Source organism: Lineus longissimus, chromosome 15 (assembly GCF_910592395.1).
Source record: "Lineus longissimus chromosome 15, tnLinLong1.2, whole genome shotgun sequence".
Lineage (NCBI taxonomy): Eukaryota > Metazoa > Nemertea > Pilidiophora > Heteronemertea > Lineidae > Lineus > Lineus longissimus.
The window spans coordinates 394,336-418,391 of record NC_088322.1 but is presented as its reverse complement, the minus strand read 5'-3'; the positions used below and the strand labels follow the sequence as shown (position 1 = coordinate 418,391).

General features: G+C 41.6%; 1 protein-coding gene across 1 annotated transcript in view; it reads left to right on the top strand.

Moving 5' to 3' along the window:
- The window catches only part of LOC135499960 (uncharacterized), a 193,232-nt gene extending 169,922 nt beyond the window's left edge, over positions 1 to 23,310 (top strand). Inside the window, exons 6-7 of the transcript XR_010449372.1 lie at positions 12,425 to 12,469; positions 22,949 to 23,310. The gene's annotated coding sequence lies outside the window, so the exon portion shown is untranslated. The remainder of the gene's footprint in view (positions 1 to 12,424; positions 12,470 to 22,948) is intronic.
- The last annotated feature ends 746 nt before the right edge of the window (positions 23,311 to 24,056 follow it).

Sequence of the window (24,056 nt, the reverse complement as noted above, 5' to 3'; positions counted from 1 at the left end):
GCACGAATCACCAGTCAATAATTGGGACATTATGTAAGTTTGACAGCTTTATTTGTAGTTATCCGGTTGACCAATAAAGATAAAGCCAGACATCACGCTAACCCAATTGCAATTGTCCTGTGGTAGGACCGAGTGCAGTTACAGTTCAGTTACAGTTGGATTATCTTAAGTGAGAAAGTTGGTGACCAGAGTAGTGTGTATAGACAAAAATCATTCTCACTACTACGAAGTGAACTTTAACATGATTGACTTCATAGACCAATTAACATGGTTCCTGCATTTTTTTTCTGCATCAATTAATGCCTTTTTAATCAGAAAAGTTAAAACCTTTTTTTACTAGGCGATACCTTGTCACCATGCGCTAGGGCGGGAAGGACTTACCATTCTGGGAAACACGTGTGCCGGTGATTCGTTCTTGACTTGTCTGAAAAATAAACTACCATTTAAAGAATATTTCAAAATCTTCTCATCTCATCAAAATCAACTCGGTGCAAAGTTACAAGCTCTTACTCAGAAACCGATTTTCGATTCACAATTGAATTTCGTCTTTTAAAAAAGCAGCATTGTTTGGTTCTTTCAAGGTGTCAACTGATTCCAATATAAAGCGTTGTAATGACACAAACCCAGTCTCCTTGCATGATCATATTATTTAGAACAATCAGCAGTTTTGCTCAGTAAACTTTGGTTGATCCTTTCTGATACCCGGTAATATCAGAGCATGTCTCAGCAGAGCGCCTTTCAAAAGGTTGATGTGCATACCATTGTAAAACCACATCATTCTTTCTCAAGTTGTTTCAAGCAGTTTGTTACATTCCAATTGCCAGTTTAACCCTACCAGTACCACGATATCACAATCACTAACTTTAGCAGTTTAGAGTAATATTGACCGCTGTATTCACAGAAAGACAGTGTTTACACAACACATACTTGGCGTCCAACATGTCGTCGATTATATCTACTAGTACTAGTACTAGCACTAGCAGTGGCAGTGGTGTTCCTTCTTGGATAGGGCTGAAACAATGCCCGGTGCTCAGCTATGGCTGATGGAAAGTCTGAAACAAATAAAAAACTAATAAGATAATGGAAATGATGAAATGGAAATGTGACCTGATTACTTACAAGGTGGAGGCCCCTAACTGTATTTCATATCACGTAGTCTCTCTACAAAAGCAACCCTTTAAATGGGGCAGTAAGTATTGTAGTGAACCCCCCTCGAGAACCAGTAGGGGCCGATATAATATACATGGTGTTAGTTGTATATCGCAGACTGGAAAATCCATGTTTGGGGCACACTATGAGTTATCGCCTTAAAAAAGGGAACCTAATTGACAGCATCAAACACATTGGCCCTTTGAAAAGTTGAATACCATGTGGGACATGAGCATTCCCAGGATTCCCGAATGGTTAATTAAACTACAAAATGGTAGGCCTATATAGGACCAATGGCAATTAATAAAGATTAATAAATAGGCCTAGCATGCCTAGCCCATTGAGCCTAGGCCTCATGCTACCATAACTCATAGCAAGTACTGAAGTAGGCTACTAATACTATGCTATTGGAGTATTGCTTACCCGTGGTGGTGACTCTTGCGCCGGAATCAATAGTACTACTAGTACCAGGCCATTCTCGAGTTGCACTTTGTCTAGGTCTAGGAGTAGGACTAGGAGTACTTGTGCCTGTTGCTGTGCTTGCGCTGCCAGCAGCGACAGCTGGCATTCTTCTTAACCTATCAGCAGGCCGGGCAGCTGCAGGCGGCCTGGTCTCCGTGTAATACTGAATTAAATCAGTCATCAGGTCCACAGATTCACTGTTCCAATCCTTGTGACATTGTTGATAGAGGAAAAGGAAGAAATCAAATATGAGGAAATGTTTATATTAAACTCATCTGACCAGGTCTACAACATGCATGTTCACAGTTCGGGATCCCAAGGCTAACTGAATTTGGAGGGAAACTCAGTAGACCAGGAAAACTATACAAACAATAATAGCTGATAAAGCACATGCAATGAAATGACATAAGGCTCAGGGACCGTGAAGGCCCAAAATAACCTGAGATAAACCATTGGTCATAGCAGACTTAAAGGGGGAATAAACTCTTCAAACTGTTCAAATTAAACCTGTTACACATTCCCCTGTCAAGAGAAAATGGCTCCTGACATTTACCAAAGATAAAAGAAATGTACACCATATATAAAAAAACATGTAACCCAAAATACCAGGTGAAACTCAAAACGAAACCGAGTTGAGAAAGATGCGAAACCAAAACCTTCAAACAATAAGAAGGGAAGAATGGAACCATCAAAGAGCAGAATTCAGAATCATTAAAGACAAAAACTGATAAGTGAAAATTTCAATCCAGCATCCTGAAAACTGAAAAACACCATAAGGTAAAGAGCTACAAGAAATGGAATTATTATTATATTTACAAATTGACAGTAAACTTCTAGAGTTCACACTGAAAAATAATTGTATCGCACGAATCAGAACGAGATTAAGGCGAATAGACAAGATACTGAAATATATAAGTTTAGAATCATTATCAGAATACGGTACTGTGAAGAACTATTGTAGTATTGTTTGATTTACTGAAGATCATTGCAAGAAGATATAATAGAAGAGAAGGGGTAATGACCTCCTCAATCTTACCATCACACCACAAAACAACAATCAATAAGATGATACAAGATTGGGAAAAAAGGAAAATTGCAGGGAAATGACTTACAAAACATCTGGAAGGTATTAATTAGTAACTGTTTGACCAAAAACCCTTAGTCCAAAAGGGATTTACATTGATAAACTGTCAAACAAAACCTTGAATAACTGATATGAGTAGAGATGCAACAGACTAAGTACTGATGAATTATCTATGGAATCTATACAGACTCTAATCATACAGTACAAAATATCAATACCAAGAATTACTTGATATAAATCTCCACGAAATATCGAAACAAAAGAAGAAAACACACACTCAAGTAGAAAACAATCTCTTGATTGACATGGCCTGCCAAAACCAGCCAACATTCAATCAAAATGTTATATATATTTCAAACCAGAAAATAATCACGAGTCTACAGCAAAATTGAAAACCAACTATCATTCAATCCTTCATTAAAGACAGAACTTTGTCAAGAATAGCGGGATTTTGCGCAAAGTCAGGCTTGCTTGCAAGCGACATAAAATAATCAACCTTGGATCGCCAAGGCTCAGGCGGCGCGCGCGGCTGTTGCTGATACATCTGATAAGGCTTGAAACGGTCAGGCGGTTTATGGTCGCTCTTAGATCTCCTCGGGGCTGCAACAGGGCTGTCCTCCGGAGCACTCTCTTCCTCGTCATCCTGGGCTGCGTGGAATTCAGCAGAGGATTCACCAGGGGGAACATCTACAGGGACCGTCTCATCCACTGGACCAACGGTTGAAAATTCCACTGGAGGCGGAACAGTACCATCAGCGATCGAAGTCTCGTCAAGCGCAATTCCTGACGGCGTATCGACATCTATCAGTGGAGGAGGAAAGGTCACATCTGGAGTAGGAAAACTGGCATCTACGGCAGGCTGGAACGCGCTGACATCAATTGAAGACTGGGACGCAGGCTCAACAGCAGCATGCTCGGACGCACTAACATCAACCGAAGACTGGGACGCAGGCTCAACAACAGCGGGCTGGACCGGAACGACATCTGTAATGGATAATGGTGGGGTAGAATCGGTAGACAAAGTAGACGGAACAATATCAGAAGGAGGTGCAGCATCAGATCTAACGGATGTAAAAGATGGAAGTTTGTCACCATGTGGAACATCGGCGGTTGAAGCGGATGCAAAAGAAGAAGGAACTTCATCAACACGTGGCAAAATCATCACATCGACATCCTCGTCATCACTCATCGCAGGCTGTACAACAACTTCCTTCTCAGGGCGAGTACGACTGGACCGGGCCGGAGTCTTCACAACTTCCTCATCTCTAATCTCTCCAACTGGCATCAACAAATTACGGTGTAAAACACGCGGATTACCTCCTTTCGAGGAGCGAACCGAAAATACCGGAATATTGGGGTTTGGTTGACCCACAACAGTATAAACATCGGTCGACCACTTGTCAGCCAATTTATGTCTACCGCGTAAGTGGACATTGCGGACAAGAACACAATCACCAGTCTGAAGAACAGAAGCTTTCGCTTTGAGATCATATCTCCCTTCATTCTTACATGAAGCGGTACCCTGGTTTTTTATAGCCATAGAGAATGCATAATCAAGACGCTCCTGCAAAGATTTAATGTAGGAACTATAAGATTCACTAGGGCCAACATCAGGAGTACCGAGACCATAATTGATATCTACAGGAAGAAGTGGCTCACGGCCAAACATTAGAAAATTCGGACTGAATCCAGTAGAATCGTGACGCGTACAATTGTACGCATGCGTCAACGTGGAGAGGTACAGCGACCAACTACTCTTCTTGTCCTCGGACAACGTACCCAACATTGACAAAAGGGTGCGGTTATACCGTTCGCAAAGCCCATTGCCCATTGGATGGTAGGGAGTTGTCCGAGACTTGGTCATCCCGGCTGAGCCCCCAAATGTAATACTGAATTAAATCAGTCATCAGGTCCACAGATTCACTGTTCCAATCCTTGTGACATTGTTGATGGAGGAAAAGGAAGAAATCAAATATGAGGAAATGTTTATATTAAACTCATCTGACCAGGTCTACAACATGCATGTTCACAGTTCGGGATCCCAAGGCTAACTGAATTTGGAGGGAAACTCAGTAGACCAGGAAAACTATACAAACAATAATAGCTGATAAAGCACATGCAATGAAATGACATAAGGCTCAGGGACCGTGAAGGCCCAAAATAACCTGAGCTAAACCATTGGTCATAGCAGACTTAAAGGGGGAATAAACTCTTCAAACTGTTCAAATTGAACCTGTTACATCCGCATTCTCGACATGCTCGAGGACACTCGAGATCATCGTGTCAGTCTGAGTAGGCCTATTTGCAGCATCCTCCGACTCCGAGGCAATGTCATTTTGCATAATATTAATGACCTGGTGAAGCAGGTTCACCATCTTAGGGGCCTTGTCCAATTTATTCGCCGTAATTCGCCCCAAAAACGCCACAAATTTGCCTTAAATTCGCCGAAAGTCTCCGGCGAATTTTGGCGAAGTTCTGACGATGTTTGGCGAAGTTTGGGCGATTTTGAAGGCAAATTTCGGCGAATTTATGGCGAATTATCGGCGAATTTTTGGCGAATTAGCGGCGATTTTATGGCGAATTGCAGGCGAATTTCAGGCGAACTTTCGGCGAATTCCCGACGATTTTTCGACAAGTTTTTATCATTGAACGTTGGCGAAATTTATACCAGGCAAATTTCGACGAGGAGAGGCGAAGTGAAAATCGCTGAAATCTGGCGAATTTCCGTATTTTTGGGCGCATTTTTTTACCAGAAAGCAGTCGCATCTCACCCTGTTCTTTGTATCGTCATCCTCCTCATTGTACGTCCAATGGAGAACAGAGAGATTTCTGTAATGGTGAGTACAAGATTTTTTCTCTGTTTTTTCTACAGGACACATCGGGCAGTCACGTGACAAGGGGTTGGTTCAATACCTGGCACTGGCACGCTGGCACTGGGACTGGCACTGGCTCTTGCCCAAATGGTCTGCAGTGCATCTAATGTGCGACTGCTTGTAATGTTTTTACGTATTTTTGATAATGACCTTTGAAAGCCCATATACTTCAGACCCTTTATGGCATCAAAAACAAACTTTATTTTCTCCACTGATAATAATCTGTAGGCCCTACCACTGAGCTGTTTGCCACATTAGCCAACACCCGAAGTGAGTGTCAGCTCCTATTCAATACCAAGTTTGGGTGTTGAACGATGGTGTTGGCAAGTGTCAACACCTATTCTCGGTGTTCAAATGGGTGTTGGCCACATCCAACACCAGTATATAGAGGAGGGGGAAGGGGGGTACCTGTCCCGACGTCCCGCTAAAATTAATGGCCCATCCCGATTCCCGACAGCAATAATGGCCGAATCCCGCTAAATGGAATGTAGCACGTTATGGTGTGAATGCAACATGCAAGTAGTACAATCTAAGATGCCTAGTCATGCTGGGAAAAAGGAAAATAATCTGCTCGCCAAACCATTTCATCAAATAGTCTAATAATCCACAGGAAGCCGTTCTACCAAATCTTGTTCGTGTATGTACCACCGAGCATGAAGTTTGGTGCTTCATCATTGTCACCATCTGAATAGCTCACAGACATAAAAATCAACCTGGATGTCGTCCTGATCATCAAAATCAATTTTCGGCCTGTCTTCGTCAGCCGATACAGGAACGCCATTTTAAATTTCAACTGCTTTCTCTCTGCCCGCGTGATCTCCTCTCGCTCTACTCTCTACCTGATGCCTACATGTGTTTCCAGCCCTAGCCTCTTCTATTGCAACCAAAGCTGGTTGACAGTCGAATGTCACTTTATTACATGTACCTGGAAGTACAATGTAAGGCGTCGGAGCATTTTACCGAAATACGCCTTTGGGGAGGGGGCTGAGATTGGAAGGGCCGTAGACCCTGACTTGTGCATGGGTCTGGGGGTGTCGATCCCCCACGAAATTTTTAAATCCAGACCTGCTTAAAAGCGATTTCCTGGAATCTGAGAACAGAAAGAAGTCTAGAGTTTCTGGAGGTGATGACATCCTGCATAGCGATGCGTGTTGGTACATCGTCTAGTTCTACCGCATACCCACGGTATGCCCTGACCACCCTTTGGAATGACCGGTCTCCGATCACGTCTGCCCCACGATGATGATGGGGACAGTATAATGTGAATGCGCAAAAAGCATACTGACGAGATAATTTTTACCACAAACTCATTGGCAGTCTTGAACATGGAAGTGATAATAAGTCAAGTACTATGAGAATATGTCACATTACATATGACCGATTTAATGGGTTAGTAGTGTCTTAGGAAAATGGCGAGATAGAAATAAGACATGAACATAAAGCGATTTCAGCGATCCCGATACAGATAATACATGAAAGATCCCGTTTCCCGTAAAATAAGAAAAACCCCGTTTCCCGACGGCAGCTCTGTCCCGATTTTCCCGACCATTTATTTTTTCCCTCCTTCCCGATTCCCAGGTGTAATGTTTTTGAGTGTTTCTGTTTATGAGTGTTTCCCCTCATTGTTTGGGAACGCCCAAAGATAGATTGACAAGTTTTTCTGTGTTTCCCCCTTTTGAAAAGTCATGGTCTCTCTGGCTGCCTATTGTTTCGGAACACTGACACATGGGGAACAACCACAGATGTTACACCGGTACCTTATACATTCACTGGCAGTGTTGGATAAACCCTTAAAAGTTGTGTTGAGTCAATACCCTGGTAGTGTAGTGTTCGCCCGACACTTGCCTGTGGACACATGCCTGTGGTGTTCAAAACAGGACACCTAATATTGGTGTTGGGTGGTTGTCTACACTACAAATGGGTGTTCGAGTTGTCAACACTGACTATTAGTGTTACCACAACACCCCCCTCAGGTATTCAAAATTGGACACCTAATGTGGGTGTTTGGGCCGACACTTGTCTGTGGTGTTCAAAATTAGACACCAATAATTAGTGTCGGGTGGTTGTCTACACTACAAATGGGTGTTCCAGTTACACTCATTTTAAGTGTTAATGTAACACCACTTTTGGGGCTGTGGACTCGGAGTCTGGACTTGGCACCGATTACCTGGAGTTGAGGATTTTGATTCTCCGGGGTGGGAGGTTCCCTATAGCTTATGGACCGGACCCCATATCCCTGTCCATATCCAAGATGGCCACCACATTAACAATTGCTCTTTCGCATTCTGCTCCTTAACTCAAGAACCTTTAAATATTAATGGTGACAGACCTGAAACGTCTGTGGTGTAATGACCTCCCCTGTCAGTTTGCCCGCCCCACAACTCAAGAACCAATACAGGCAAGGCATTTATGTGGTCTAATTGCATACTAGTAGTCACTTTCATTTTTTGAATGTTCCTAATTCAACTTTTCCCAGCATGACTCTGACAGTGATAGTGAAGATGACCTTTGGATGTTCCCATCAGAAGTATCTGAAACAGAAGGTAATATCAGTATTACAGTAGCATCATCCAGTTGTATCCTCATGATTACATTTTCAGTTTTTCTCCTATTGAACATGAACCAACCTACATTAAAATTTTACATGAAGATACATGTATGGCATTCTGTAACAGTCTACCACTTTCTAGTACTTCAAAAATCTATGAAAAGTCACATCGTGCTACGGGTAACAGATCGTATTAAGTTCAGGGTTTCTGTCATTTCTTGGTATATTATATTAGATGTTAATTTCCAAACAAAACAATTTCCCATAATTTTTCCATTTTCAGATTCCAATTTCACTATTGTTCCAACATCAGAATCCGAATCTTCACCAACTAGCCAATTTCTACCTCCTACCCCATCGCCCAGTGGCACGACAGTTCAGTCCACATTATCACGTGTTCAAACAAATAATGCAACAGGTAACCTGTCTACTCCTAACTAATCATTTTGAAAGTATTGGAACAAGTGTAAAGAGAAATCATTCCTCTTTTCAAATTTTATTGTATTCTTGCCATTTTCAGATTCCAATTTCACTATTGTTCCAACATCAGAATCCGAATCTTCACCAACTAGCCAATTTCTACCTCCTACCCCATCGCCCAGTGGCGCGACAGTTCAATCCACACTATCACGTGTTCAAACAAATAATGCAACAGGTAACCTGTCTATTCCTAACTAATCATTTTGAAAGTATTGGAACAAGTGTTAAGTGACGCGCTGAGTGGAGCTGCTCCTTCTACCTCTCTTACAAACTTCACTTTTTTACCTAATTCCGTTTTAATTCATCATAAACAATTGTACCATCTTATTCGTGAACAACATAGGACCGTGTTTACGATATCACATGCCGATGGGACCATTCTGGCTATGTTTTATTCTAGTTCTTCTCCTTGGACTAAGAACTGAGCCAGGACCTACAAAAGCCTCCATTAGTCCTGTGTACATTGTTGTACAGTATACATGTTTACACAGAATGGACAGTGCTAAAGTACACACCATGTTTATGCCAAGGGACTTGAAATCGTTTCGGACCAGTTCACATGTGTCAGTTTCAGACCAATTGAAAAAGACGCTCATTGACCATGGTATTCATCGGTATAAGACCAGGAGATCAAAGAGGGCAGGAATTCGTCTGAGTGGATTACGACCACGAGCCATTCAATCGAAAACAAATCCAGCTAACCTTATCCAAGTTCCAATAATGCCAGAAAGGAAATGTGTCCAGGCAAAGGTAATTCTTTTGAATGCCAGATCAGTACGTAACAAAGCCATTCAAATCAGTGAGCATATCATTGAGCAAGGTGCTGATCTTGCATTTTTCTCTGAGACTTGACTTCAGGAGCAATTAGACAATTCAATCACTAAGCAGCTGACCCCAGAAGGTTTCTCGTTTATCAAAAGCCCACGAATCAAAGGGAGAGGTGGTGGTTTAGGACTCTGTTACTGTGACAGTCTGAAAGTGACACAGAGGAAGTTACCGACACCATTCGTGACGTTTGAATGCTCAAAATCATTGATTCGATCGGACCCTACACCACTGCTTTGTGTCGTGATCTATCGTCCTCCGTCTCGTAAACACACGGTCAACAACTTCCTTGATGAATTTGAGCAGTTGGTGACTGAGATATCTGTGGCTAAGGAACGGCTATTGATCCTCGGGGACTTTAATATACATGTAGACAAGGACCTTCCCGAGGTGAGACGGTTTAAGGATATTCTTCACTCTCACAATCTTTCACAACTTGTGACGTCGCCAACCCATAAGCATGGGCACACCCTAGACCTGGTGATAGTCAGGGATGAGGACAGAATTGTGAATGATGTCACGGTTTGCAATCACGAGTTGTCAGACCACTTCACCATTGGAATGGTGCTTAGTCTCTCCAAGGTCAATGTCGAACTTGTGAAGTCTTATCGCAAATACCGATCCGTCAGTCCAAAAGAATTGGGAAGTGAGATCTGTGCAGAATTTGCCAAGTGTAAACCAAGGAATTCAGTGAATGAAACGGCAGAAACGTTAAACAACGCAATTGTGTCAACTCTTGATCGAAAGGCACCCCTTAAAACGCAACGTATAACAGCAAGACCCAATAATCCTTGGTTCAGTGAGAACATCGCCATAGCACGGAATCTTCGGAGGCAGCTAGAGAGAAAATGGTTTTCATCCAAACTCGAGATTCACAGACAAATGTTTGTGGCACAACGGGAGTGTGTCGTCAATCTTATTCGAAATGCAAAGAAGGACTATTACGAGGAACGACTTAGCACAGGAAACCTCAAGGAGACATTCAATGTGATTAAAGAGCTCACTAATGATAGTGACTGTCACCTTCCATTGGGCGACCCATCTGTTGTGGCAAACGATTTTGCAACCTTCTTTAGTGAAAAGATCATCAAGATCCGTACGAACCTTGACAATGTGTGCCAACACATGCACCTTCAGAGATTTTTGAACAAGCTTTCTCAGGAATTCCACTTGACTGTTTCACTCCAGCTACTGAAGACGAAATGAAAAAGATAATTTTGTCCATGGCTACTAAGTCATGCGAAATAGATCCTATCCCCACATGGCTCCTAAAAAAGACCATTGGGGACCTTCTTCCGATTTTAACACTTGTAGTCAATGAATCAATGTCAAGTGGGACTTTCCCAGAATGTTACAAAAAGGCTTGTGTGCGCCCGCTTCTGAAGAAACCCTCTCTAGACCCTGAGGTATCGTCAAATTACCGTCCAGTATCAAACCTTCCTTTCATGTCAAAAGTTGTTGAGAAGGTTGTGTCAAAGAGGCTGTCAGATCACTTTGACACAAACAGGTTGTTTGATCCAATGCAGTCAGCATATCGAGCTAAGCATAGCACAGAAACTGCCTTGCTTAAAGTTCACAACGATATTGTCCATGCCATGGATTCTAACAAAGCTGTTCTGTTTGTGGCACTGGATCTGTCTGCTGCTTTTGACACACTGGACCACCCAATTCTCCTCAAACGTCTTGAGAATAGATTCGGGGTTACCGGATCAGCATTGCAGTGGTTCAAATCTTATCTCACGGGGAGGTCACAAGAGGTGACGGTGAAAGACGCTGTATCAGATAAGGTTCCCTTACTTTTTGGAGTTCCCCAGGGTTCTGTACTGGGCCCTCTCTTGTTCACTGCATACAACAGTCCTCTTGGCGACATTATCCGATCATTCCTCCTGCCATATATACTGTTTGCTGATGACAGTGGTCTCTACATTATCTTTGATCCAACTAACCCAACCGGGGTGCAAAATGTTATTTCGAGCCTTACACTATGTGTTGAGTCAATTAAGGAATGGATGGTGAGAAACAAATTGAAATTGAATGACAGTAAGACCGAATTTTTCCTTGCATGTGTAAAGAACCTACAGAAGTATGTGTCTGATCTGAAATTGAAAATTGGCGATACTGAAATTGAGCTGAGTGATACCATCAAGATTCTTGGTGTAACATTTGACAGAGAAATGTCCATGAAAACGCATGTTAACAATGTATGCCGTGCGGCAAATTTCCATCTCTATCGTATAAGCAAGATAAGATCTTTGCTCAGTAAATCAGCAGCAACAAGTGCAGTGCGGACCTTAGTTGTCTCGCGGTTGGACTACGCAAATAGTCTGCTATATAACATCTCTGAGGCCAATGTGCGTAAGCTTCAACTGGTTCAAAACTCGGCAGCTCGTCTCGTCACTAGGGTGTCCAGAGGGGATCATATCACTCCGGTTCTGTGCGCACTCCACTGGCTTCCTTTGAAAGCAAGGCTCGAGTACAAGGTTAATCTAATGGTCTACAAATGTCTACATGATTACGCACCAAAATATCTCGCAGACTGCTTGGAAGTTTACAAACCCTCACGCTCCCTGCGGTCAAGTACAATGGGTCTGTGTAAGGAAATCCGCACAAACCGGGTGATAGGCTCCTCTGCATTCGCAGTGGCGGGACCAAAGCTATGGAATGAGCTTCCAAATAGTGTTCGTGGCCAGAGTACCCTGGGTCGTTTTAAAACTGCACTAAAAACTCATATTTTTAAGAAATTCTTTTGAATCCTTTGCACGTTTTTTTTTTTTTTTTTTTTTTTTTTAGTAATGACTTTTATTCTATCATGTATTAATGTTATGTTTTATTATAAATTGTAAAGCGCTTAGAAGTTTTAGCAACGTTAAGCGCTATAAAAATGTTTTTAATAATAATAATAAAGAAAAATCATTTCTCTTTTCAAATTTATTTTATTCTTGCCGTCTACTAGTAAATGTACAGTACATATCATTGTCAATAATATACCATTCCTATTTCCAGGTGATTTCATTCACCAAGACCAAGGAGAACAGCAATCATCCATTGGTAAACATCTTGAATACAACATTTTTGCTTCAAACAATTGAATAATTACAGGTACATTCATATGCCTAAGCACTGTCATCATCAATAAATCAGGCTGCACAAACAATAATGTGCAGAATTTACAGCAAAAGCACATTAGCAAACGTTCCATTGGTAACCATCTTTAATAAATACAATATCTTTTATTCAAACAATTGAATAAGTGCAGGTACATTCATAGGCCTAATCACTGTCATCATTAAATCAGGCAGCACAAACAATAATGTGCAGAATTTTCAGCAAAAACACATCAATTGAGGCCTTCGCGGGTCGACTGACATTAGCGAACATTAAACATCATAACATCTAGCAACATGTAACATTTAACATTGTAGGCCCTACTAAATCAATGATAACATAGATAACAAGAGGCCCAAGGGCATGCATCCTGAACTTCATGGTATTTACTGCCTTTTAACATAGCCAGGCAGTAATACCCAACTCAGTTCAATTCAATTCAATTTATTTATTACTCAAATACGCCCTCTGGGTGCCAAAGGTAATACAGATCCATCTGGATAATTATGATGTATGATATGTATATAGTACAGAATAAAACAACAATAGAACATGCAATAGTAACACAATTATAAACCAAGGAGATGCTATAGATGATTTAAGACAGAAATAGTGAAATCAGTGAGGCAATGCAGCAGCTCTATGTTGGAAAAAGTCAAAGACGAATCTTGCCGATGATGTTGTTGGCTGATCAAGGATTTTCCTGATTTTCACTATGTCTGAATAGTACTCTTTCAGTTCCAAACTATTATATTATTGTTCCCTAATAGGTTTGTATTGTGGACAATAGAGGAGAAAGCGAATAAAATCCTCTACATTATTACTATTACAAACTTGACAAGTCCTGTCAATATGATTCAAGCCAATGTGACGACCAGTTTCAACCCTCAAATTGTGAGCTGCCATCCTTAGTTTAGTTATACAGGTTCTATGTTTTATACAAGTAATATTAGTCAGATAAGCCTTTCTAGAGCTGTCAGAAATCAACTCGCCATAAAGGACTAATTTGTTGTCCGACACATTTCTTAGTATATCCTGGGAGGAGATGTCTTCCAATCTCACTTAGAATAAAGTGGACTAGGACTTGAAAGTAGATTTATCAATAAGATGTTGATCCTCCCAAACATTACCCAGACCAATTGAGTATAACATTCTTTTTATATTTGAAGCCCAACAATCTTTATGAATGTTCTGTTTCTGAGTAACATTGGAAAGATCTAGAAGATAAGCCTTTTAACAAGTAAAGAGTCAGGAAGTAGTAACATACGAAGCCAATAATTATACATTCGAAGATATATTACATACTTCATCGGGAATTTACCAAGTTCACATCGAACTATGAAGGATTCCATTGATATTATTTTTTTTCATGTTCCAAGCACACTTGAGTTTTGGGTGCCATGCATACAACAGTGCTCAGGTAGCCAGTAGCACATGTCTATTCCTATGCCAGCCTCAATATCGATGCCTAAACACGCTTGGCCAATCTTCCATCGTCAAATCTCCTTTATTATTCATCCAATTACCAAAATGCTTCACAGAGTTTGAGATTATGATATCTTCTCGAAGATGCAACCATTCAAAATGATACAGGACCCAGGAGTTTAGCCTACATGTACAAGGCCAATGTTCTACAGTTTCCAGATCAGTTTTCTCAGTCCAACGAGAGATGCATGAGTGACAATAGCAGTTTATTGTAGTGCATTAGGTGTGTACTGCGAGGGAGCAGAACACAGGTTTATTGGGTCAATTGGGCCAAGGTTTTAAATCTTAGTATTAAGATGCAAAAACCTTGGTGGTCAAGATGAAGTGCATGGCGCTCAGCTGAAATAAATGGTACTAGAAATGGACCCGTGGGGAGTGATGTTTAAAAGTACGGGTTAAGTTGAGGTATTGACATACGATATGAGGCGACATCTTGACCCGCAAAGTTTTGAGATCGCTAAATCACTCACCCAAGCCCGATATATTGGTGACGCAAACGCATGAAAGTCAGGATGGTGAGGCGAATGCGTAGACAATAAATGGCTTAGATATCAGGACATTGTCATTGTTTACTGTGTTCTAACTGGACCATAGGTATTTCCAATTAACTTGAACTATGGACCACGGTCCTTGCTACATGTGCTAATCTATAAATCATAACAACAGTGTACACTGATGAGATGAAATTGATGCTGGAGAAAAATGTGTGTGTCTCAAGTAGAGGTCAGGTAGAGCGCTGTTGAATCCATCGCCCTCCACCCACTGATAAGTCAAGTGAGTGATCCGACTTTCGCTGGCCCTCCCTCTGGGGTGATTACAAACGCTAATTACTAATCCGTTGAAGTAAATTTTTGAAAAAAACAAAATGTTGCATCAGGGTAAGGTGTCACCAACACTCATGCAAAATCTCAAGGCGATCAAACCCCCCTCAGTGTGACTTTATTCGTCCCCCTTCCACTATTAAGATATAGATAATGCACGCAAGTCTCTTTCAACCTTGTTTGTAGTTAACATATTGGTGGTAACATATTGGTGTTTCTTTATTACGCAAACATATCAAAGTAAAAAACTCTCAGACAATCACAAAAGGTGGCCCTAAAATCACTCAAACAGCCAATTTACACCATTTTGACCTCTGTGACCTAGAAAAGGAGGTCAAATTAAAAAATCGTAGGACATGTGATGTATCCTTGCTAGGAGTCCCTGCCATAAAATTTTTTATCGAAAATGAATCACTCAAATAAGCAAGATATTGCACTTTTTACTTTTTCCGTTATGGCCCCAAGAATCAGATCGTGCCAAAATTCGGCAACAGAGGTTATCTGAACTAGGGGGTTAAATGCACCAATTTTCAAGTTCATAACGTCAGTGGAATCCACTCTAGCAGACAATTAATGCCATCTGACCTCTGTGACCTTGAAAAGTAGGTCAATCCGTGTGATATGTGAAGTATTCTTCATAAACAGTACCTACCATGAAAATTTTATCTCCAACGTTGTATCAAATTTCACATACTAAACAAAAGTGTGATGACGTTTGTTTCGAAAAATAAAAGACAGTGTGTGTTTAAGTCACTTTGGATACAGCAAAGGCTTGAAAATGCCCACCATATTATAATGAATGGTCCAGGGACCATGTGCTCACCTCAGTTTTAATGTTAGTGCATATCATTTGCTGTGGATGTACATGACACATTGAAATCGGTTGACACCTAATCAGCAGTTTAGGAAGTAACAGGATTTCGTTGAATTTTCAAGATGGCGGCCTAGCAGCCATATTTGTCATCAGATTACATTGAAAATTTGGGATAACGTATAAAAGAGTACATAGATACATAATCACATGAAGTTTGATTGCAATCCAATTATCTGTTTCAGAGTAATAGGACTTTGAATAATTTTCAAGATGGCCGCCTGGCAGCCATATTAGGTCACAGATTTGACTGAAAAATTAGGATAATGTAAAGGGTACATAGATACATAAACACATGAAATTTGGTTGAAATCCAATCATCGGTTTCAGTGTAATATGACTTTGTTCAATTTTCAAGATGGCCGCCTTGCGGCCATATTTGATGTTCAAGCACGCCAAATTTAAGGGGTACACATTAGAGGGTCACTAGACACATGTCCACACAAGTTTAGAAGCTTATAGCTCAAAAAGAAATCAAACGTGCCACCTAACGGCAGCACACCCTGTTAAAGACCTCGTTGTCGAGGTCCTTCAAGGTGGCTGTCGGAAACACCCCCATTACATGCTTCCTAATGGCATCCACCAAGCCCTGATGCAACATGACTGTGGTTTTATTTTCCCATTTCCCCCCCCCCCCCCTTAATAGAATATTGTGGCAACTGTTGTTTAGTGATGGTTTCTCTCAGTAGTTTGGAAACCATCTGCCCTGGTGTATGTGACATGTGCCGAATTGAATTAAATCTGAAACAGCAAAAAAGAAATGTAATAAGAAAACATGATCAGACACGATAGGTTTTTTATTTACCACACATCCCAAGAAATACCAAGGAAATGATCATTATATGGGGATTTTTGTCACTTCTGAGATGACGATGACGTTGCGTCACACAAAATCATTGTGGAGTCATCATCTGGCGTATTTCAACGTCATGACGTAACAAACGGCAACAATTAAGAGTGTCGCAAAATTGAAAATGTTGCCCAAAATGCTAAGTTCCAATATCAATTATATTACTGTTGTACTCGCCTTATTTCGCTGACTGAATTTGGTCCAATGTAGATGTTAATACCATCTACAACATCAGGGCTATACCTGAAAAATAATGAGAGGACCATTAAAGAAACTAAGGGCAATATTGCCAAGACTTTGGCTGCCTAGTCACCTCTTATTCTGCACAGTTTCCATCATCAAATTGCATATAAAAGTATAAGTATAATGACACTTACTCTTCCAGGGTAGCTTTAGTCCACTCTTTCCTGAAGTAGAAAGATATCATTCATACAGTAAAACTTGTAACTTCAGCATTAAGCTTTAAATCTTTAGCATTTTCTGATGCTTAAAGGAAGCCTCCAGTTATAAATTAGCAATTTCAGCAACTCACAACATTTGAAACAGGGTTCAAACAATACATTCTCAAAAATTTATGGATTTTCATCAACATTTACTATTTTTAATCATTTTTTAATGATACCCGCATAATATTCGAAGTGGGCACCGACATTTTGTCTGGTCACGTGATCGTCACCAGAGCCGCTGACGTCAATCGTGCTGTAAATATAGCAAAAATGGTGGATTATGACTACGATTCAGACCTGTCAGATTCATCACTCGGAGAAATTGTTGGGAATGACGCAGAGGGAGGGATTCAGCCCTATCAGTTTGAGCCTGTTGCGAGAGGAGACTACCAAGAACCAAACGGGACTGAGGATGTTGATCATCCCTTCACTCAACCGATAGATTTTGCGATCAGAGTGGGGAACACCGATTGGTGCCAATGCGATGCATGCACTACACACGGCAATCCATTGATGAACTTTTACTGCCAGGAATCGGAAGAGTTGACAGACCGGATTTTCGCAGATGATTTGGACTGCATATGTCTTCACAGAGATTTTGATATAGTAGTGCTGCATGAGCCGATCCTACGAACAGCGCTAGTGGCAATGAAGGATGTTAAACGAGCAAGTTTGGTGGAACCTATCAAAGAAAGGTAAAGGACAAAGCCAGAATTATCCTATGGCGATGCCTCATGATCATATCATCATGTTGCATTACCATTTGCTTACATTCAGTCAGTGACATCAACGCCAACAGTACACTTATGATTATTTCTACTAATTTATTGAACACTAGCAAAATACCCACCCGATGGGTGGGTCTGTGGAGGGTGGCAAGTCGGGTGACTATGAGCAGCACTATGCTATTCTATTCTGATCGCTGTAGGGGGGCCTAGGTACAATGGCATGAATGGCAGGCCTGAAAAAGGGAAACAATGGCAAATGAGGAATTTGTGGAATTTAAAAAAAAAGAATGGAACAGCCTCCCTGAGATGGAGCACTAAGAACCATCCATCGATGCATCCAGCACAAAAGCACATCTAAACTTCCACAGGTCACAGTTAAGATGTACCCATCATGATTACACCACATTTACCCCATCCCAGGCACAGAAATTAGGATGTAGGCTATGTAGTAGGGCCTATCCAGCTCTGCCTCTGGCTGGCTGGCTTAACTTAACTTGCCAATCCACAGAAGCAGCCCTATTAATGACCACCGGCACCGCTATACTGATAACAACTACACAGTACACATTTATAAGCCTAGCCCTAACAAACATGCATATCATCCATGATGTTACGGCCATGGACATCACATGATTGATGGTATGCCCTAGCATTTTCATTTTCATTTTGGCCCACACAAAACAATCTATCCAGCACTTCTTCCTAACTTGCGAAAGCAGCATAAAGCAGCACAATGCCTGCCACACGCCTGCACAGCACAACAGCACTTCAGTGTGCTAATTCATGTCATTTTCCTACCTATTGTTCGAGTTTTACAAAGCAACCATGCGTTTGCAGAGGAACAAAAAGTCTTGCACACTGGATTAATATGAAGGCAACAACAGTGCACTTCTAAAGGTACTTACCTGTGTGCGAGACTATAAGTTCCAACCTCCTACAGCCAGGTGTCAGGATTATCCAGTGGGCTTCCCTATGTCTAAAAATAGAATCCAGTGGGCTTCCCTATGTCTAAAAATAGAATGTGCAGCTCAACAAAGGATTTCCTTGTCAAAAGCACTTTACATGTAAATGTCTTCAATTCCACATGCCTAAAACCTCACTGGCAGTTCTATCCACTCACAGATAGTTACCAAATTGCTGTCGCTGTTTTCAATCTCTAGTTCAAAATTCCACAGTGCTGCCATCTGGCCTCTGCATGCAAATTGGTGTCATCCCATGCTGCGCTGTTGGGAGAATTCGGTGATGAGAACTTAAAACCCTTATTGTGACCCCTTAAAGTCAAGATTCTGCACATTTTTTTCGCTTAAAACCTAGTGCAACCCACAGGCTCTATGTTGGTATGGACTGTCACCGCCTGCACACGCTCAATCTCTAGAAGGAGTTCATCACAGAATCGGACTTCCTCTCTTATTGTATTATCCACTCACAGATAGTTACCAAATTGCTGTCGCTGTTTTCAATCTCTTGTTCAAAATTCCACAGTGCTGCCATCTGGCCTCTGCATGCAAATTGGTGTCATCCCATGCTGCGCTGTTGGGAGAATTATTAGAGTTGTTACCTACTCAGGACAGTCACAGTCCTGACACTGTCTGGGGGAATATGACTTAATTGATTTCAATAGGCGGGCCCAGTGTTTATGTCAGTTTTGAACCAATATCCAGATCATAGAAGACTTTAAAGCTATGTGATGTAATGCCTACCATGTAGTCACAATCATGAAGCCTGTTTATTCTTAGATAAACACAGGTCTATGGTTTCCTGGCCTACAGTGTGTCCAAGAATCATGGATAACCCTGCTCTCCTTGCTCTGGTGTATGAAATGAATCATCGGGAGTTACAGAGATTACGTTGTGGTCTGCTTGCAGCCTTTCTTTTTGAAGACAAGATAGGGGACATTTACAACGCGCTTTTTGGTTATTTTCAAGGTCCTCGACTCGGCAAGGATGTATTCACGGGGTTAGTCTTGCACCCACGTCTTTTCTTTACTCTAACGGGAGTAACTGTTGAGGATTTTCATCATATGTTTGACAATGTTAGAGAGGCCTTGGTACCCGGGACACGCCCCGATGTGCTAACACCTATGAACAAATTACTTTTGTTACTCATCTGGGCTCGTCAGTATCCTTCTTATGCTATGCTCTCCCACACCTTTGGAGTAAACAAAGTGTACATTTCCAAGTTGCTGACCAAATTGATACCGTACATGGCTTTTTCTACATATCGACATCATATCAGATGGCCGAATGCTCAGGAGTGGGCAATGTTGAGGAGATTACCAGGCAATGGAGTTGGGATTATCGATGGTTCGCCACAACTGATCAGGAGGCCGTATCGAGGAAACCTGCAACAACTGTTCTACTCAGGTCACCGCCACTCCCACGTGATGAACGCGCAGTTGCTGGTTGATTCGGAGAATTACGTAATCAGATGCCGTCCTGGTTTCCAGGGATCAACCACTGATGCTCTCTGCTACAGGTAGTTCCTGATATGCAATTTCTTTTATTGGTTACCAACAACCAGATCATTTTAAAAGTAACAATTCATTATCTCATAAGTTAACGATGCTATCCCCTGATGGTGAATGTAGGAACTAGGCAACTAAAACACACGAAACATTTGGTTTTGGTTTTATAGTGAAAATTGGACAGATCATTCCTCAATCCTGATTTTTTGTAGGATAATGGAAGAACCATTGGTACCACACGGGACGAACATTCTGGCAGATCAAGGGTATCCAGATGAGGTCCCACTCGTGGTTACCCATGGCCGTGGAAGAGAGTTCAGGGCTGGACGGGTGAGAATCGAACACTGTCTTCATTTTTCGGGCAGCAGGTGTTCGGTCACGACATCGCCGAAGAACAATTCCCGCAATTTTTGGTTTGGCAGGTGGTTTAAGGAACATGCGCAGAAACAGCTTCAGAAGAATGAATGTCCTCGTTGGTTAAGTCATTTAGGGTTAGAGCTTTATAGATGTCCCACTTTATAGATGAGGCACCAATTTCTGACTACCTCCGTTTTAAGTAAAAGTTAAACGAATCTGAAATTATTTTAATGGGCAGGGACCAGGCTATACTCAATTCCTTTTTCGGAGAGACCACCTGACTCGGCCAGTGTTTGGTGCTTCATTATCATGTGGCCTGTCATTTTTCAGTCCATTAACTACTTCAGTTCAGGCTTATTTAAAGCACCCAACATTGGTGGAGTCACGTGGTCTCTTACAAAAAAGATTAGAGTATTTCTCTTTGTATATAGTGCATTGCTGGTTTAGACCAGCGGAGACGGTATGAGAAAAATGAAGAGAACAAAGAAAAACACTGTAAAGATACGAATAAAGTTTATTCTTATCTATACATGGCCTTTGCTGTTGGATCATTCATCATCAAGATGCAGGTTCTGTCTCATAAATCGGATCATGTATCCCCTAAGTTCATCTTCCTCGGCCTCTCTTGCCGCCATCCTGTGTAACATGTCTCTCATCATCAACTGATTCTGCGCCTGCAATTGTCGGAGTCCACCCCTGAAATTCAAATTTATCATCAGTTGTTCCAATAGTTATCATCAATTGTTCCAAAAAGGTTAAACTGTTTTAAATCAAGGGAAGTATTTAGATGGCAGGACAGGGCAGTGGTGAGTGGTTTGGAACACATACTATTTTCCTTCATCTAGTAGTCGGATAAGTATCTCAGTTTAGACATGGCCAGCATCTGCAATAGGTTATTGATGTATCATCAGCTTATGTAAGACTATCACCTTGGAAGTTCATTCGCAGCTCCCTCTTGTCCGACTGGCTCTTGTTGACCACCGTCTTGTTCACCACCATCGTTCATTCTTGCCACTGGGTCGGCAGCTTCGTTGGCCTCTGCTTGGTTCATCTGAGCCTGGATGAATAAAGTTTAAGAGGTATGACACAAGTTTTTTCTGACCAGACTAATCAATAATATAACTGCTTTCACGCCAGTAGTAGCCGAACACATGCGGGCAAATATCGCGAGAACATCACGAATACTGATTGGTTGATTGATGATTTTGCAAGAGCAACTCTTGGAAAGTATAAAAGTATTGAATTACCTAAAACATTTCAAAGCGTCAGACAAGGTTGGTCCTCGAACATTGCATACTTACAGCTAACTCTTCTGGATTGTTTAATCCATCAAAATTGAATACAAATCGATCATCCCTCCTGTTTGGATCAGCAGGCAGATGGCCATCTACAATTTCCGATCTTCTTATTGCTCGACGAACAACGCGGAGGCGATTGATGATGCCATTGAGGTGTCCATTGTAGATGGCGTGCGCATGCGGCGTCAACTCCTCCCGTCCTGCCAGGAAGGCCCCGATCCTGGCGTTGTCATTGCCCAATTCATGTTGGGCTTCGCGAAATGCTTGGATTTCCTCATCGGTTACTGCATCTGGGCGCTGCCTTCTTGCCATTCTGATCTGTACTGTGCCTGCTGACAGTCCAACTGACAGTGATTCAAGACTGTCTGGGCCAATACAATGGCGGTACCACAACCCAGACTGTCCTCGAGATTACAGCAACCAGTTATGTTTTTTTTTCAATTAACTTTCTTGGCATTGGAAATAATGTGCTATTGATGTAGGCCTAATAGATCAGGGTCTTACCGTTTAGGCCTAAACTCACTCATGCGACTCAATTGTATTCCAGAATTCAGAACCTTGCCCAGTTCTGTGTTATCTAACTAGGCCTTCATTATAACAATAATAATAATAATAATAGTAGAAAATTGTGTCATATTCCCCCAGACAGTGTCAGGACTGGGACTGTCCTGAGTAGGTAACAATGTTATTGTGACCCCTTAAAGTCAAGATTCTGCACATTTTTTTCGCTTAAAACCTAGTGCAACCCACAGGCTCTATGTTGGTATGGACTGTCACCGCCTACGCACGCTCAATCTCTAGAAGGAGTTCATCACAGAATCGGACTTCCTCTCTTATTGTATAGATTGGGGTCTACATGTTCACTACAATGTACATCACAGGACAAAAGTTATTTACAAAACACAGACAAAAATACAATATACAACATAATTCAAACTTAAATCAACAGTTTCTTCAATATATCGTGGCACATCAGCTGAGAGGTTGAAAAGTCACAAATCATGCTTGTCAGAAATTCAAGAATGTACAAACAATGATTGATAACCATGCCATGACTTTTATGTTTGATGTTTTGATTTACTTTCAATATCTCTCATTGCAGGGCATACCGACTTGCTGCTTACCATCAGTTTACGTGGTGGACACACAACAGACTTGGCAAGCGTGTACGGAAAGTAATACCGTCATGTGTCGTGAAAAGAATCCGTGCTAAGTTCCCAGACCCAGATGGCAACTACACAGGTTTCAGGGATGCAGACCCAGAAGAAAATGAAGACGATGCTATATATCCGGATTAAACATGCACTTGTTAAGAAAAACATTGCTATTGCAGTATTGTGGCTGGTGTGTGAGAGTCTACAATGTAAATAATGTCATTGTCGCAATGCATTCAGTGATCCATAAAATGAAATTTGAGAATTCTTTTCAACAATATCATCAACAGAGATCATTTCATAAAAGTGATACCGAGAGAGATTAAATATTTGACCATAATAGTGGCATTTCTTGGAAGTATCTAACAATAATGTATATTCAAAATTAAACTCAAAAGTGAGATGAAACCAAATTTCTTTCTCTGTTTGCTTATTTAGGAGCAAATCGTGAATGCTGCTGAGTTCTCTTGATCACCTCAGCTTGGTCTGGCGTTTCAAGTCTGCCAGTGTTTGGCAAAATTGGAGGGAGGTCAGCATGGGACTTCTCCAATCTGTTGGTGCGCATGAGGACAACATCTTTCATTAAGTCTTCCCTGTATGGATAGGTCTTCTTCTCCAGCTTGGCGTTGGCTACCCATTTCTTGTTCGTTGACAGGGACTTGGGGCAGACAATGCTGTATTGCAAAGTACCATCTTTCCGTGTGGACTGCTGTCTTCCAACATGGTTGTTATGATCAATGGCAGCCAGCTGAGTGCGGCATACCATTCCCTCATAGCTGAAGTGCTGCCGTTTAGGTGCATATTTCAGCATGAGTGAATGGTACACTTCCAAGTTCCCGGTGTGGCAGTACAGGGTGCAGTGGGGGAGATCTTTCGTGAGGTTCTTGTCCTTAACAACCTTGACGAGGGCATCATGGGCAGGAGATCCAATGCGCAGCCATGACTTCTGACCATCTTCTTCGGACAGCGGAGGGTGTTCGCATTTGTGGAAGCGCCTCTTGTCCTGCCATATGTGGATGTTGGCCGCATGGTACACCACTGACTCCCATTGCTCCC